Consider the following 15,398-nt stretch of genomic DNA (forward strand, 5'->3'; position numbering starts at 1 on the left):
TTTTGCCTCCTGTTCCTTTACCATGTAACATAAGATCTTTTGACTTTATATCACAGTATTTAAGTATTGTTAATTTTACATAATAGTTTCTAGGTTATGGGATATCAAGGAAACGACACACAAGAACTTTACTTCTTTTTCTAGGGAAATGATCAGTGTGTTTTCAGCTGTACACAGGACATTTATATCACGTCATGACCCTGATAGTGTGTCTTTTGGGAGATTAAGTATGGTTTAAGGCAATACATATCAGTGCCTAGTTGACAGGGGTGGGAATTGTGATGGTTAATTTTATGTTTCAACTTGACTGGACTATGGGATGCCCAGATATATCATTAAATGTTATTTCTGGGTTTGTCTGTGAGGGTGTTTCTGAAAGAGATTAACATATAAATTGGTGACCGGATTAAAGCAGATGGCCCTTCCCAATGTGGGTGAGTTAATCCAATCCACTGAGGGCCTGAACAGAACAAAAAGGTAGAGGAAGGGAGGATTCCCTGTCTCTGCTTGACTGATTGAGCTGGAACATCGATCTTCTGTGCTAAGAAGTCCTGGGTCTCAGGCCATCAAATTATACCACTGACTTTCTCGGGTCTCCAGCTTGCAGGTGACACATCATGTGATCTCTCAACCCCATAATCACATGATTATAAAACAATGGCTCTGTTCTCTGGTAAGAATTATTTCAGTATTGAGAGTGGTTCTAGAAAAGGAGAATTTTAAGGATGAGTTTTCCAAATTGGGTCTGGGGTTTCTGGAATTGTTTCTTTAATATGTCTCCTATTGGCTCTGTTTTTCTGTAGAACCCTGACTATTACACTGAAAGGTAGTGGTGAGGTAAGCTACTGAATCTGGGGAGACCAGTGCTTTGCCCCCAGGGAAGACATATATAGAGAAGGTGCAGAAGCAAAGAAGGGAAAGTATTGATTCGCTAAAGCTTAAAGCTTAGTTAACTATGATTGGTTGTCCTTAGTGGTTTGATTTTATAAACTTGAGGCATTTACAAGCTTAGATTTTCACTTGCTTATGTAGGCTCTCATGACATTAGAGGCACTGCGGTCTGATGGCTTCCTTGTTTAGTTAATATAACAAGGGGCAGAGCAAGTCTCCACCTACAACTCTGGGTCAAAGGAGGATACAACAGTCCACTCCACAGTGTCCAACAGATAAAGTGGCAAAGTTGGCAGTGAGGAAGCTGGTACACCTGTGGCAATGTTTGCAGCTGGGACAGCTGTCCACACAGCAAAAGATATCACGTGAACTATCCTGCTGGGTTTGAAGAAAACAGGGCTGCATTCTAGAATATTGCAGTAAAGACAGGAAAAATGTCCAAAGATCAGATAGAAATGATTATATCTCAAATGCTGTTAATATAGCATCAAGAAAAATCAATAAGGAGTCTTCTCTTTTCCCCTCCCCACAAATATGAGTGGTATTTTTGTAAGCCACTAGATGTTTAGCATGAAATTCAGAAGGGTGGAAAGTAGAAAATGGAAATATTACTGAACACAATTGGAGTGATAATCTGACATGACTGTGAAATAACTGAAAATAACACAATTTAACTGGAAATGACCAAGTTTCTGTGTCATTGTGCAGCAGAGAGAATCAGGTATATGATATAAAATGAATTCAATTATGGGAAAATACGTTACACTTTTTAGGGCATCTGAGTTTCTCATTGCAAATCCTTTATTTTACAATTCCACCAAAATTCCTTTTCAGAAACCTTCATAAAATTGATAAAAAATTGGAAGGGTCAATTTGATCCAGAAATGGCAAAACAGCTCTTTTTCAGAACTTAAAAAAAGAAAATCACCCTGGAATTTTAACCTTGGTCTAGGATAATCTCAACTCATGCACAAATTTATTTACGTTTTGTCATAGCTAATCCTGGTAAAAGAAAGAATCAGATTCAGAAATGACCTGATGGAGAACAGAGGCTGTGATGGAGCAACACCAAGGCAGAGCTACACTTAGCAATTCAATCGAAGTTCACAGTAATACATGAACAGATTCTTTTAGCTCTTCCCTTTCCTCTGAGTGTTTACTGCTTGAGCACAAAGGGTAAGCCTTCCTGTTTTACTACAGCCAGTCATTTTACAAGTGCTGACTACATTTCCCTGGGTTCCTTACTTTTGTGTATTTTGTTCTGCTCTATGTTATACAGTTCACAGTTGTCATCATTTCCTATCTCCCTGTTATTTAAAATATAATCTGATGGTTGCATTTTACTCTAATAAAGACCTACTTATATTAATCTAAACTCACTTGTACTTTAAATTGCCTATGATGTCCCTAGTTGTGTGCTATTATCCAATATGTATTACTATAAAATTTAAGCCTTTACCAGGCACAGAAGTACTGCTACGACCTTTGCAATAATCCATTTGTTTACTCTCCAGTTTCTTAAGTATCAAAATAACCCTACAACTTATGAGTAAAGGAAATCAATTTGGGTTATTTTCCCTTATTTTTCCCAGAGGAATGAAAAACTAACCACTTAGAAACAGGATGTGAGGTAGCTTATCATATAGCTCATAATTTGTGCAATTTTTTTTAAACACTGCTTCAAACTCTCATTATTTCCATAGATTTCAAACTGTTAAGTGACCAAAATCACCAGGTCAGGTAGGTTTTTTGAATGGTCCTTAACCAGACAGTCATGCAGATTATCAAAGAAGATTGGGAAGTCAGAAAAGTCACTAAATTTTGACAGACTAAGTCTGTACTTTAAGAATTCATGTTTGAAACTCTAGTCTGAATCAAATCCCTGTACCTGTTTGTTCAAAAATTCATCATATTTCAGAGAGCAGAGCAAAAAGGGGTGGTTTTTGTCTGTGCATCTATCTTTTTTTTTTAAAACCATGTCAGGAATCCCTACAGTTCTGTATTTAAATGACTTGAAGAAAGTACTGAGAAGCAAGGAGCTTCTCTTGTGCTTGGGGTGGGCAAATTTCCAGAAAACCTCAACTAACGCATTAAGCGCCTGGGGGTGCCAAAGTCTAAAAGCCAATAGCTGTGCTTCGACAGTGCAAACACAGGCAATGGCAAAAAAAAAAGGGGTGTACGGGATGGAATCTATGAATTCTAACGACTCTCTGCCTCAGTCACATGTTAAAAAGCCAGCAAATGGGTGGCTAGAGACCAGTGTTTTCACAACCAGCTGTTATTGCTGCTGCCACTGGGCTGAAAACAGTGGCTGTGGTCCAAGTTTAATAGTCATTAATACATGACAGCTATATCATGGATCTGAAAGATATCATTTAAAATATATTTGTTGAAACTGAGCTACAAATGCTGTATTTTATAACAAAATGTGTGCATGTGCTTTATTTATAAGTATGTGTAGGTGGTATTAAGATCCTGAATTTTTCTTTTCTTTTTTTTTTTTTTTTCTGGTAGGAGAGGTCCAAATAGCAAACACCAATGTAAGAACTTAATTTTATTCCTGCAGTGACAGGAACCTACTTGTTTTTTAAATATAATATAAAGTAAAACGTATGTCCCATCATAGTGCTATGAGGGAACCATCCCTGAAAATTAGATGGGAAAAGAGGAGGCAAAATGATTTAGGAACCCACAAATTCTATTGTCAGCTCTGTTCAAAAACGAGCCCTCAGCAGTTGAAAATGGTTTGAATTTGGACTTGCAATTTGATAATTTGGATTAGGAAGCAATTAATCAAATTCAAATCTGAATGATTTGCAAACTGTGGAGAGTTCCCTCTGCCTTCAAAGACACACATATATATGAAATCTAGAAAAATGGTATAGATGAATCTATTTGCAGGGCAGGAATAGAGATGCAGACGTAGAGAACAGATATGTGGATGCAGCCTGGGGGGGTGGGGTGGAATGAACTGAGAGATTGGGATTGACATATATACACTACCATGTGTAAAACAGATAGCTAGTGGGAACGTGCTGTACAACACAGGGAGCTCAGCTCGGTGCTCTGTGGTAACCTAGATGGGTGGGATGGTGGGGGGGTAAGGTGGGAGGGAGGTCTAAGAGGGAGGAGATATATGTATGCATATAGCTGATTCACTTTGTTGTACAGCAGAAACTAACACAACATTGTAAAGCAACTATATCCCAATTAAAAAAAAAGACACGTTTTTTCTTTGAGACTTTTCCTCTTTCAGTCTTCTGACCTCTCAAACCACGTGGGTATACACTGCATCCTCTTGGTGACCTACCATTTACACAATGATTTATGTAGCCCTGATTCACCTGCCAAGGCTTCACACTAAAGCTCCCCTCAACATACCCCTTACCTGCTCTCCACCCCAAAGAGCTGTATCCCTGTTGATTTTTTTTTGAATTTTATTTTATTTTTATACAGCAGGTTCTTATTAGTTATCTATTTTATACATATTAGTGTATCTATGTCAATCCCAATCCTCCAATTCATCCCACCACCACCCGCCCCCCACCCCGCTTCCCCCCCTTGGTGTCCATACCTTTGTTCTCTACATCTGAGTTTCTATTTCTGCCTTGCAAACTGGTTCATCTGTACCATTTTTCTAGATTCCACATATATGCATTAACATACGATATTTAGGGACTTCCCTGGTGGCACAGTGGTAAAGAATCTGCCTGCCAATGCAGGGGACACAGGTTTGATCCCTGGTCCAGGAAGATCCCACATGCAGTGGAGCAACTAAGCCCATGCGCCACAACTGCTGAGCCTGCGTGCCACAACTACTGGACCCCTCGAGCCTAGAGCCCATGCTCCGCAACAAGAGAAGCCACTGCAATGAGAAGCCCACGCACTGCAACGAAGAGTAGCCCCTGCTTGCCGCAACTAGAGAAAGCCCACACACAGCAATGCAGACCCAACGGCAACCAAAAATAAAATAAATAAAATAAGTAAATTTAAAAAAAAAGAATATACAATATTTGTTTTTCTGTTTCTGACTTACTTCACTATGCATGACAGTCTCTAGGCCCATCCACGTCTCTACAAATAACCCAATTTCATTCTTTTTTGTGGCTGAGTAATATTCCATTGTATATATGTACCACATCTTCTTTATCCATTTGTCCGTCGATGGGCATTTAGGTTGCTTGCATGACCTGGCTATTGTAAATAGTACTGCAATGAACATTGGGGTGCATGTGTCTTTTTGAATTATGGTTTTCTCAGGGTATACGCCCAGTAGTGGGATTGCTGGGTCATGGGGTAGTTCTCTTTTTCGTTTTTATTTTATTTTTTATTTTTTATTTTTTTTATTTTTTTGCGGTAGGTGGGCCTCTCACTGTTGTGGCCTCTCCCATTGCAGAGCACAGGCTCTGGACGCGCAGGCTCAGTGGCCATGGCTCACGGGCCCAGCCGCTCCGCGGCATGTGGGATCTTCCCGGACCGGGGCACGAACCCGTGTCCCCTGCATCGGCAGGTGGACTCTCAACCACTGCACCACAAGGGAAGCCCTCTTTTTCGTTTTTTAAGGAACCTCCATACTGTGCTCCATCGCGGCTGTACCAATTCACATTCCCAACAACATTGCAAGAGGGTTCCCTTTGCTGCACACCCTCTCCAGCATTTGTTGTTTGTAGGTTTTCTGATGATGGCCATTCTGACCGGTGAGAGGTGATACCTTATTGTGGTTTTGATTTGCATTTCTCTAATGATTAGCGATGTTGAGCATCCTTTCATGTGTTTGTTAGCAATCTGTATGTCTTCTTTGGAGAAATGTCTATTTAGGTCTTCTGCCCATTATTGGGTTGTCTGTTTTTTTAATATGGAGCTGTATGAGCTGTTTATGTATTTTAGAGATTAATCCTTTGTCTGTTGATTCATTTGCAAATATTTTCTCCCGTTCTGAGGGCTGTCTTTTCATCTTGTTTATAGTTTCCTTTGCTGTGCAAAAGCTTTTAAGTTTCATTAGGTCCCATTTGTTTATTTTTGCTTTTATTTCCATTACTCTAGGAGGTGGGTCAAAAAAGATCTTGCTGAGATTTATGTCAAACAGTGTTCTTCCTATGTTTTCCTCTAAGAGTTTTATAGTGCCCCGGCTTACATTTCGGTCTTTAATCCATTTTGAGTTTATTTTTGTGTATGGTGTTAGGGAGTGTTCTAATTTCATTCTTTTACATGTAGCTGTCCAGTTTTCCCAGCACCACTTATTGAAGAGTCTGTCTTTTCTCCATTGTATCTCTGTTGATTCTTGTATTTCAAGGACACAATAAGAGTTAACTTCAAGCTTTCTCCTAGGCATATTTTTATTCTCTCAGGGTCAGAATTCTGAAGAAAATATTTTATCAAGCTAGCTTTCTCTAACTGCATATGCAAAAAGAACCAGTTTTGGATTTTCAAAATAGTTTCATCTTAACCAATTTCCTCAAGAATCTAAAGAGTACAGTTGGCTACACAATGTTAAAACAAACAAACAAAAACTTCTTTCTTTTTCTTTAGTCATATTTAATTCATAGCTTAAAGTTTTCTAATGAATTGAACCTGAATTTCCCATTTTACACAAGGCAGCAAGAATACCAATCACACAAATGGAATACACATTCACACACCAGAAGACAGAACTGTCACAAATCCTTCAAGAGGATGTCCGATACAGAGCCCCAAACAAATAATTTCCCAACACAGATGGTCCTCAATGGCAGACACACGTCAGAACCAATTGACAAAAATACCCCAAAACACTCAGTGCTCACAAACTGTCCTCAACAGCAGACAGACATCAGAACCAACTGGCAAAATGTCCAAATAGCACTTCATGCTCAAAAGAGAAGTTTGCCCGGGTGCACACTGGTGGACGGACTTACTCAGTCTTGGAGCTTATTGGCTCATCCAGATGCATCTTTCCATTACACCAAAGAAAAGTGTAAGTTGGCAGCAGTGCCTTGAAGAGGAGAAACAGGGAGGCCACTGGAAACAAATGGTTTCGGCAGATGCTAGGAACATCCCCCAAAATCCCCCTCTCTGGGCCATGACCATGAGCAGTGGGCTCACGGTCACCATCCCAGAGTGCTGCTGTGGCTAGCAACTCTGCTCTGGAAAACACTGGGGAGCCAGATATCACAAGAGCACAGCCTCACTTTGGGCATCAACGCAACCATCCCAGTACGTTGCTGTGGCTGGTGGCTTTACTCCAGGAAACCTGGATGACCCAGACAGCCTGAGAGCGCAGCAGCCCCACATTGGGTGCTAAAAACTGTTACCAAAAGTGGGGTCCAGCTGCTCACTGCTCTGAAGCCAATAAAGAGGCAAGTTTGTTGGAAAGGACAGTTTGCTTTATTTTGGAGGCTGGCAACTGGCATGGGAGGGAGCTCCAGTCCAAAGGCCGACTCCCCCACAAACTGACAATCAGTGGGCAAGAGATTTTATAGGCAGAGGGTGGGGGCTACATACAGAAACAGCACAGTCAGCTCTGACAGTCATCTTGAAATTGGTCATGTGGTGATCTGATCAGCATCATCTTGATTGTTTTAAGTACAGTTAACCTTCAGTTCCAGGGTCGGTTTGTTCCCATTTCTTTGAGGCCAGGTCTCAGAATTGTGACAACTTATGTCATGAGTACAGTCTGGTCATAATTAGTTAACTTCTTCCACCTGATGAAGGTTTCAGTATCTACAAAACAGCTCACAGGATATGGCTCAGAATATTATCTATAGTTCTTGAGGAAGAACTAAAAGTATTTGACTTTGCTTAGTGACTAAACTATTATTGTTTTGTCCTGTTTGACTGCTTTCTTTTGCTTCTGTATTTTCTCACTTCTCTGATTAAACTTATTCTTTAGTTAAAGTTTTTCTATAGATGAAAGGCAGGTGGAGGACCATAGGGTCCTGCTCCATTTCATACACACACACACACACACACACACACAAACACACACACACAGTTCATCTCTTAACACTGAGCTCATAGTTACATGTTTGGGAATAGGTCACAGGAATATGGAAGAACTGTCTTTCAAACCTGATTCTTCTGATGCCTATATTCTTTCCTTTCTGCTTCAATAAATGCTGTGCTTCCAAAAATAATTTTCACGTATTAAGTTCTTCAAATATAATCTCTAAATATAAGCTCTACTGGAGAGGTCAATAAACTCAATGCCTTAGGATTGCTGATTGAATTGATAAGGAAAGTAACCAAACAAAAATGAAGAAATTTCAATATCATCCCATTTCATTCTTTAAAGACTTTGCAACCTTTGTAAATCTAAATATCTCAAGGAGCTTGATTGATTAAAAAATTATATCCATTGTTAACATTTGAATCACTTAATAGACTTAAATTGTCTAGGCAAACTCCAAGAAATTGGATGAATAAACTGAACTATTCATCATGTTGGTGTACATAGCATATTTCAGTTGAAAGGCCAACTTGCAAATAGGAATATAGATAACATATATATACATATATAATATTGGATTGGCCAAAAAGTGCGTTCGGGTTTTTCATAAGATGCTATAAATACCCGAATGAACTTTTTGGCCATCCCGATATTTATTAAAGAAGAAAATCTGTAATAATCTGATACTTGACTTTTTTCTGGTCCAGCATGCTTTGATACTCTCTGAGTGCACTTTTTTTACACCCATCCTAAGGATATGATAATGTATTGCCTTGTCATATATGAGATCAATGTACTAATTTTATTAAATTGGCTAATATCTGACATGTATTTATTCTAAAAGCTTTGTCAATTGAAGGAAAGTCTAGTGTTTTTCTCTTAGAATATAGAAACTACTGTCTACTTCAGGACGAAAAATCCAGAATTCTGAACATGGAATATTTATGAAGAACTACATTATGATCAAGTGACACATTCTTTATCTAATGCTCCCTGAGCATCTATTACTATTAAGTCCTGTATAGACTGTGAGTTCAGGAAACACAGCAGCGACTGAGGAGCCCCATGGTGCTTCAACCAATCCTTGCCATTAACTATACACTCTAAGTGTCATATGAGGAATCCTAGGAAGTGTCTTTACTACACAGGCATAAAAAAGGATGATTGGAAAGATAAGATGCAAGATGAGAAGTCACTGCTACCCCGTGAAGTCAAGTAACAAGAACATTGTAATTGACTGTGTGCAAGACCACTGTTAAATTGAGCAGAATTAAGACTGAGAGAAAACTCTGGGGTTGGCAATCAGTAAGTCACATTTTGTTACATGCACAAGCATCAGAATTTATTTTATGAAACATATAGAAAACAATAATGAAAAAATTGACAGACACTGTGGGAAGGAAAGAAAAATATTTTAAAAGTATTTTGAAATTAGGCTTCCTATACATTTGAGAAGCTACATGGCATATGTATTATGCCAATAACAGAAAAGATTTTATGATTGTAACCAAAATAAGGGTCAGTATCCTCAGATAACATTCTATGAGGTACAGAAATAAATATGAATCTTCAACTCAGTTTTTGAATAATGAAATCACCAACAGATTTTTAAAATATAATTAATAATTATGATATTTAAAAGTGACAAAAAAGTGGAGTAAAACCAATAATAATTCACAAGTGCATCTTTAAAAATATTGTGCTCCAAAATAGGTGTATAAAAATTTTCCAGTTGTGGAAGCCTATAGTTTGTAATAACAGAAAATTATTTTAGACTCTGAAATCTCTACAGAAACCTTTTTGTTTCACCAAGCATTTCACAAATATATGGATCAAGTAAATTTAATGTATCATTTTACATTTATGTGAATTAGAGAAATAATTTATATTAGAATCATATAATGTCCTGAAGCCATATTAATGAGATTTCCATATTTCTCTGCCAGACAAATTATGGTATTTCTTATAATGAAAACTGTCCTTAGTAATTTTTTGACTCACATGAACTTAAATTATCTTTCCACTTCCCAAAAAATAGCATCTTCAAGTCACTTATTTATTAATTTATTCATTTTTAACTAATAACATCTTCTTGTTCTGCAGCTTATACAACAGTGCTTAGGCTCTGTTCCATTCTCTCAAGGATATCAAAATCTAGTGAATGAGAGAGTAACACAAATAGTCGACTGGACACGACTAAAGATAGACTAAAGGTAAGAAAAAAATACATGCCTGTGGGTAACCTAGCCTATAGGGATTTAGAAGTCTTTTCATTTTTATTTTTTTGTATTTATATATATTATATACTTTATTTATTTTTAACATCTTTATTGGAATATAATTGCTTTACAATGGTTAGTTTCTGCTGTATAACAAAGTGAATCAGCTATATGTACACATATATCCCCATATCTCCTCCCTCTTGTGTCTCCCTCCCACCCTCCCTATCCCACCCCTCTAAGTGGACAAAAAGCACTGAGCTGATTTCCCTGTGCTATGTGTCTGCTTCCCACTAGGTATCTATTTTAGATTGGTAGTATATATAAGTCCATGCCACTCTCTCACTTTGTCCCAGCTTACACTTCCCACTCCCTGTGTCCTCAAGTCCATTCTCTAGGTCTGCATCTTTATTCCTGTCCTGCCCCTAGGTTCTTCATAACCATTTTTTTTCTTTTAGATTCCATATATATGTGTTAGCATACGGTGTTTGTTCTTCTCTTTCTGACTTACTTCACTCTGTATGACAGCCTCTAGGTCCATCCACCTCACTACAAATGACTCAATTTCGTTTCTTTTATGGCTGAGTAATATTCCATTGTACATATGTGCCACATCTTCTGTATCCATTCATCTGTCAATGGGCACTTAGGTTGCTTCCATGTCCTGGCTATTGTAAATAGAGCTGCAATGAACATTGAGGTACATGACTCTTTTTGAATTATGATTTTCTCAGGGTATATGCCCAGTAGTGGGATTGCTGGGTCATATGGTAGTTCTATTTTTAGTGTTTTAAGGAACGTCCATACTGTTCTTCATAGTGGCTGTATCAATTTACATTTCCACCAACAGTGCAAGAGGATTCCCTTTTCTCCACATCCTCTCCAGCATTTATTGTTTGTAGATTTTTGATGATGATCATTCTGACTGGTGTGAGGTGATATCTCATTGTAGTTTGGATTTGCATTTCTCTAATGATTAGTGATGTTGAGCATTCTTTCATGTGTTTGTTGACAAGCTGTATATCTTCTTTGGAGAAATGTCTATTTAGGTCTTCAGGCCATTTTTGGATTGGGTTTTTTGTTTTTTTTGATATTGAACTGCATGAGCTGCTTGTAAATTTGGGAGATTAATCCTTTGTCAGTTGCTTCATTTGCAAATATTTTCTCCCATAGTGAGAGTTGTCTTTTCATCTTGTTTATGGTTTCCTCTGCTGTGCAAAAGCTTTTAAGTTTCATTAGGTCCCATTTGTTTAATTTTGTTTTTATTTCCATTTCTCTAGAAGATGGGTCAAAAAGGATCTTGCTGTGATTTCTGCAATAGAGTGTTCTGCTTATGTTTTCCTCTAAGAGTTTTATAGTGTCTGACCTTAAATGTATGTCTTTAATCCATTTTGAGTTTATTTTTGTGTATGGTGTTAGGGAGTATTCTAATTTCATTCTTTGACATGTAGCTGTCCAGTTTTCCCAGAACCACTTATTGAAGAGGCTGTCTGTGCCCCATTGTATATTCTTGCCTCCTTTATCAAAAATAAGATGACCATACGTGTGTGAGTTTATCTCTGGGATTTCTATCCTGTTCCATTGATCTATATTTCTGTTTTTGTGTCACTACCATACTATCTTGATTTCTGTAGCTTTGTAGTATAGTCAGAAGTCTGGGAGCCTGATTCCTCCAGCTCTGTTTTTCTTTCTCAAGATTGCTTTGGCTCTTCGGGGTCTTTTGTGTTTCCATACAAATTGTGAAATATTTTGTTCTAGTTCTATGAAAAATGCCATTGGTAGTTTGATAGGGATTGCATTGAATCTGTAGATTGCTTTGGGTAGTAGAGTCATTTTCACAATGTTGATTCTTCCAATCCAAGAACATGGTATATCTCTCCATCTGTTTGTATCATCTTTAATTTCTTTCATCAGTGTCTTATAGTTTTCTGCATACAGGTCTTTTGTCTCATTAGGTAGTTTTATACCTAGGTATTTTATTATTTTTGTTGCAATGGTAAATGGGAGTGTTTCCTTAATTTCTCTTTCAGATTTTTCATCATTAGTGTATAGGAATGCAAGAGATTTCTGTGCATTAATTTTGTATCCTGCTACTTTACAAATTCATTGACTAGCTCTAGTAGTTTCCTGGTAGAGTCTTTAGGATTCTCTATACATACTATCCTGACATCTGCAAACAGTGACAATTTTACTTCTTTTCCAATTTGGATTCCTTTTATTTCTTTTTCTTCTCTGATTGCTGTGGTTAAGACTTCCAAAACTATGTCAAATAATAATGGTGAGAGTGGGTAAACTTGTCTTGTTCCTGATCTTAGTGGAAATTGTTTCAGTTTTTCACCATTGAGAATGATGTTGGCTGTGAGTTTGTCATATATGGCCTTTATTATGTTGAGCAAAGTTTTCCCTCTATGCCTACTTTCTGGAGGGTTTTTATCATAAATGGGTGTTGAATTTTGTCAAAAGATTTTTCTGCATCTATTGAGATGATCATTTGGTTTTCTCCTTCAATTTGTTAATATGGTGTATCACATTGAATGATTTGCGTATATTGAAGAATCCTTGCATTCCTGAGATAAACCCCACTTGATTGTGGTGTATGATCCTTTTAATGTGCTGTTGGATTCTGTTTGCTAGTATTTTGTTGAGGATTTCTGCATCTATTTTCATCAGCAATATTGGCCTGTAGTTTTCTTTCTTTGTGACATCTTTGGTTTTGGTGTCAGGGTGATGGTGGCCTCGTAGAATGAGTTTGGGAGTGTTCCTCCCTCTGGTATATTTTGGAAGAGTTTGAGAAGGATAGGCGTTAGCTCTTCTCTAAATGTCTGATAGAATTCACCTGTGAAGCCACCTGGTCCTGGGCTTTTATTTGTTGGAAGATTTTTAATCACAGTTTCAATTTCAGTGCTTGTGATTGGTCTGTTTATATTTTCTATTTCTTTCTGGTTCACTCTTGGAAGATTGTTCTTTTCTAAGAATTTTTCCGTATCTTCCAAGTTGTCCATTTTATTGGTATATACTTGCTTATAGTAATCGCTCATGATCCTTTGTATTTCTGCAGTGTCAGTTGTTACTTCTCCTTTTTCATTTCTAAATCTATTGATTTGAGTCTTCTCCCTTTTTTTCTTGATGAGGCTGGCTAATGGTTTATCAATTTTGTTTATCTTCTCAAAGAACCAGCTTTTAGTTTTACTGAGCTTTGCTATTGTTTCCTTCATTTCTTTTTCATTTATTTCTGATCTGAGTTTTATGATTTCTTTCCTTCTGCTAACTTTGGGGTTTTCTTGTTCTTCTTTCTCTAATTACATCTCTAAGTGATGTACCACCATCACTGAATCAGCATTACATTTACAGTGTAATCGTCTCAACAAATGGTACTGAAAAAAATAGATAATCATATTAAAAAAGTGAACCTTAACTCTTACCTTATACCATATACACAAATTAAATGGAAATGGATCATAGACCAAAAAATAAGAGCTGAAATTATGAAACTATTAGAGACAACATAAAGGAAATTTGGGAGACTCAATTATACAAAAACTTCTTAGATAAGATATAGAAAGCACAAATTTTAAAAGAAAAAATGATGAATTTGACTTTTATCATAATTAAATTACCCCTTTGAAAACTATCGTGTGTGTGTGCTTGTGTGTGTGTATATGACAAAAATTTGTGTTGAGAATTCTGAAAAAAAAATTACAATTGAATAATGAAAATAGCAAAGATGAATAAGAAAGAATTTAAAATTGATAAATTATTTGAAAGTACACTCCAGAAAACAAGATAGGCAAATAACTAATTCATGCCTGTTAAGGTGTTTGTTATTCTTCTTCTAGGAAATGAAAAATAGTCCACAATGAAATAAACATTAGAAGAGCTAAAATTAAAAAGACTGATAATACCATGTGTGGCTGAGGATATAGATCAATTTAGACACTCATCCTGCTGGGAATAAAAATTAATATAAACACTTTGGAAAACAACTTGACAGATTATAAAGTTAAACCTACTTCTATCCTGTGCTCTTGCAATGTAACTTTCAGAAATTCACAAAGAAGAAATAAAAACATTTGCTTACCCTAACATGTGTACATGATTGTTCACAGCAGCTTTACTTTTAAGAGTAGAAAACTGGAAACAACCTGAATCAACAGAATGAACAGTGTGATATAGTCATTCACTGTAATGTTACTTAAATATAAGAAGCAAAGAACTACTGATACCCACAACAACACAAATAAATATCAAAAACATGCTGAGCAAAGATGTTAGACAGTAGAATTCCATTTACAGGAAAATTTAGAAAAGACAGGTCTAATCTATAGTGACCCAAAGAAGATCAGTTTTTTCCTAAAGCCCAGATAAGGTGGGGAAGTAGCAGTGTTTGTATGGGAACTTCTGAGGTAATAGAAATATTCTATCATTTGAATGCAGTGGTGGTTACACAGGTCCATTAATTTGTTAAAATTTTTTGAAATACATTTGAGTAGATGTGTTTTAGCATTTGCAAATGATATTTAAATAAAGCAGATTTAAAAAAATAAACCAATGAAATTGTATGCTGCCATAAGAAGTTAAGTATTACAAAGACTATTTTAAAGCATGAGAGGGCACTATTACATAAAATAAGCAGGATAAAATGTTAGATAAAACATTTTAAAATCCACTTAGTATGAGAAAGAGGGAGAGAGAAAGAAACAAAATGTAAAAGAGTCAAATGCATTAATTCAACCAGTTATTTATTCTGATGTGGTCCCATTTGTTTCTTTTTGCTTTTGTTTTCCCTGCCTGAGGAGACATATCCAAAAAAATATTACTAAGACCTATGTCAAAGAGCTTACTGCCTGTTTTATTTTAGAAGGTTTAGGGTTTCAGGTCTTCCATTTAAGTCTTAATCCATTTTGAATTTATTTTTGTGTTTGGTGTGAGAGAGTAGTCCAATTTTGTTCTTTTGCTGTCCATTTACTGAAGAGACTTTCTTTCTGCATGGTATTCTTGCCCCTTTTGTCATAGATTAATTGTCCTGCAAACTTGCTAAACTAGTTTATTAGTTCCAATAGGTCTTTGGTGGATTTCTTAAGGTTTTTTTATACACATGATTCTGGCCATCTGTGAAGAGAGATAATTTATCTCTTTCTTTCTAATCTAAATATCTTGTAGTTCTCTTACTTGTTGAATTTCCCTGGCTGAATCCTGTAGCACAACATTGAATTGAAGTGGCAAGGGCAGGCGTCTTTTTTTTTTTTAATTGGAGTATAATTTCTTTATAATGTTGTGATAGTTTCTGCTGTACAACGAAGTGAATCAGCTATATGTATACACATATCCCCTGCCTCTTGGACCTCCCTCTCACCCCACCATCC

Source organism: Delphinapterus leucas, chromosome 1 (assembly GCF_059928025.1).
Source record: "Delphinapterus leucas isolate spDelLeu-1000000601 "Yukka" chromosome 1, BTC_Dleu_Yukka2, whole genome shotgun sequence".
Taxonomy (NCBI): Eukaryota; Metazoa; Chordata; class Mammalia; order Artiodactyla; family Monodontidae; genus Delphinapterus; species Delphinapterus leucas.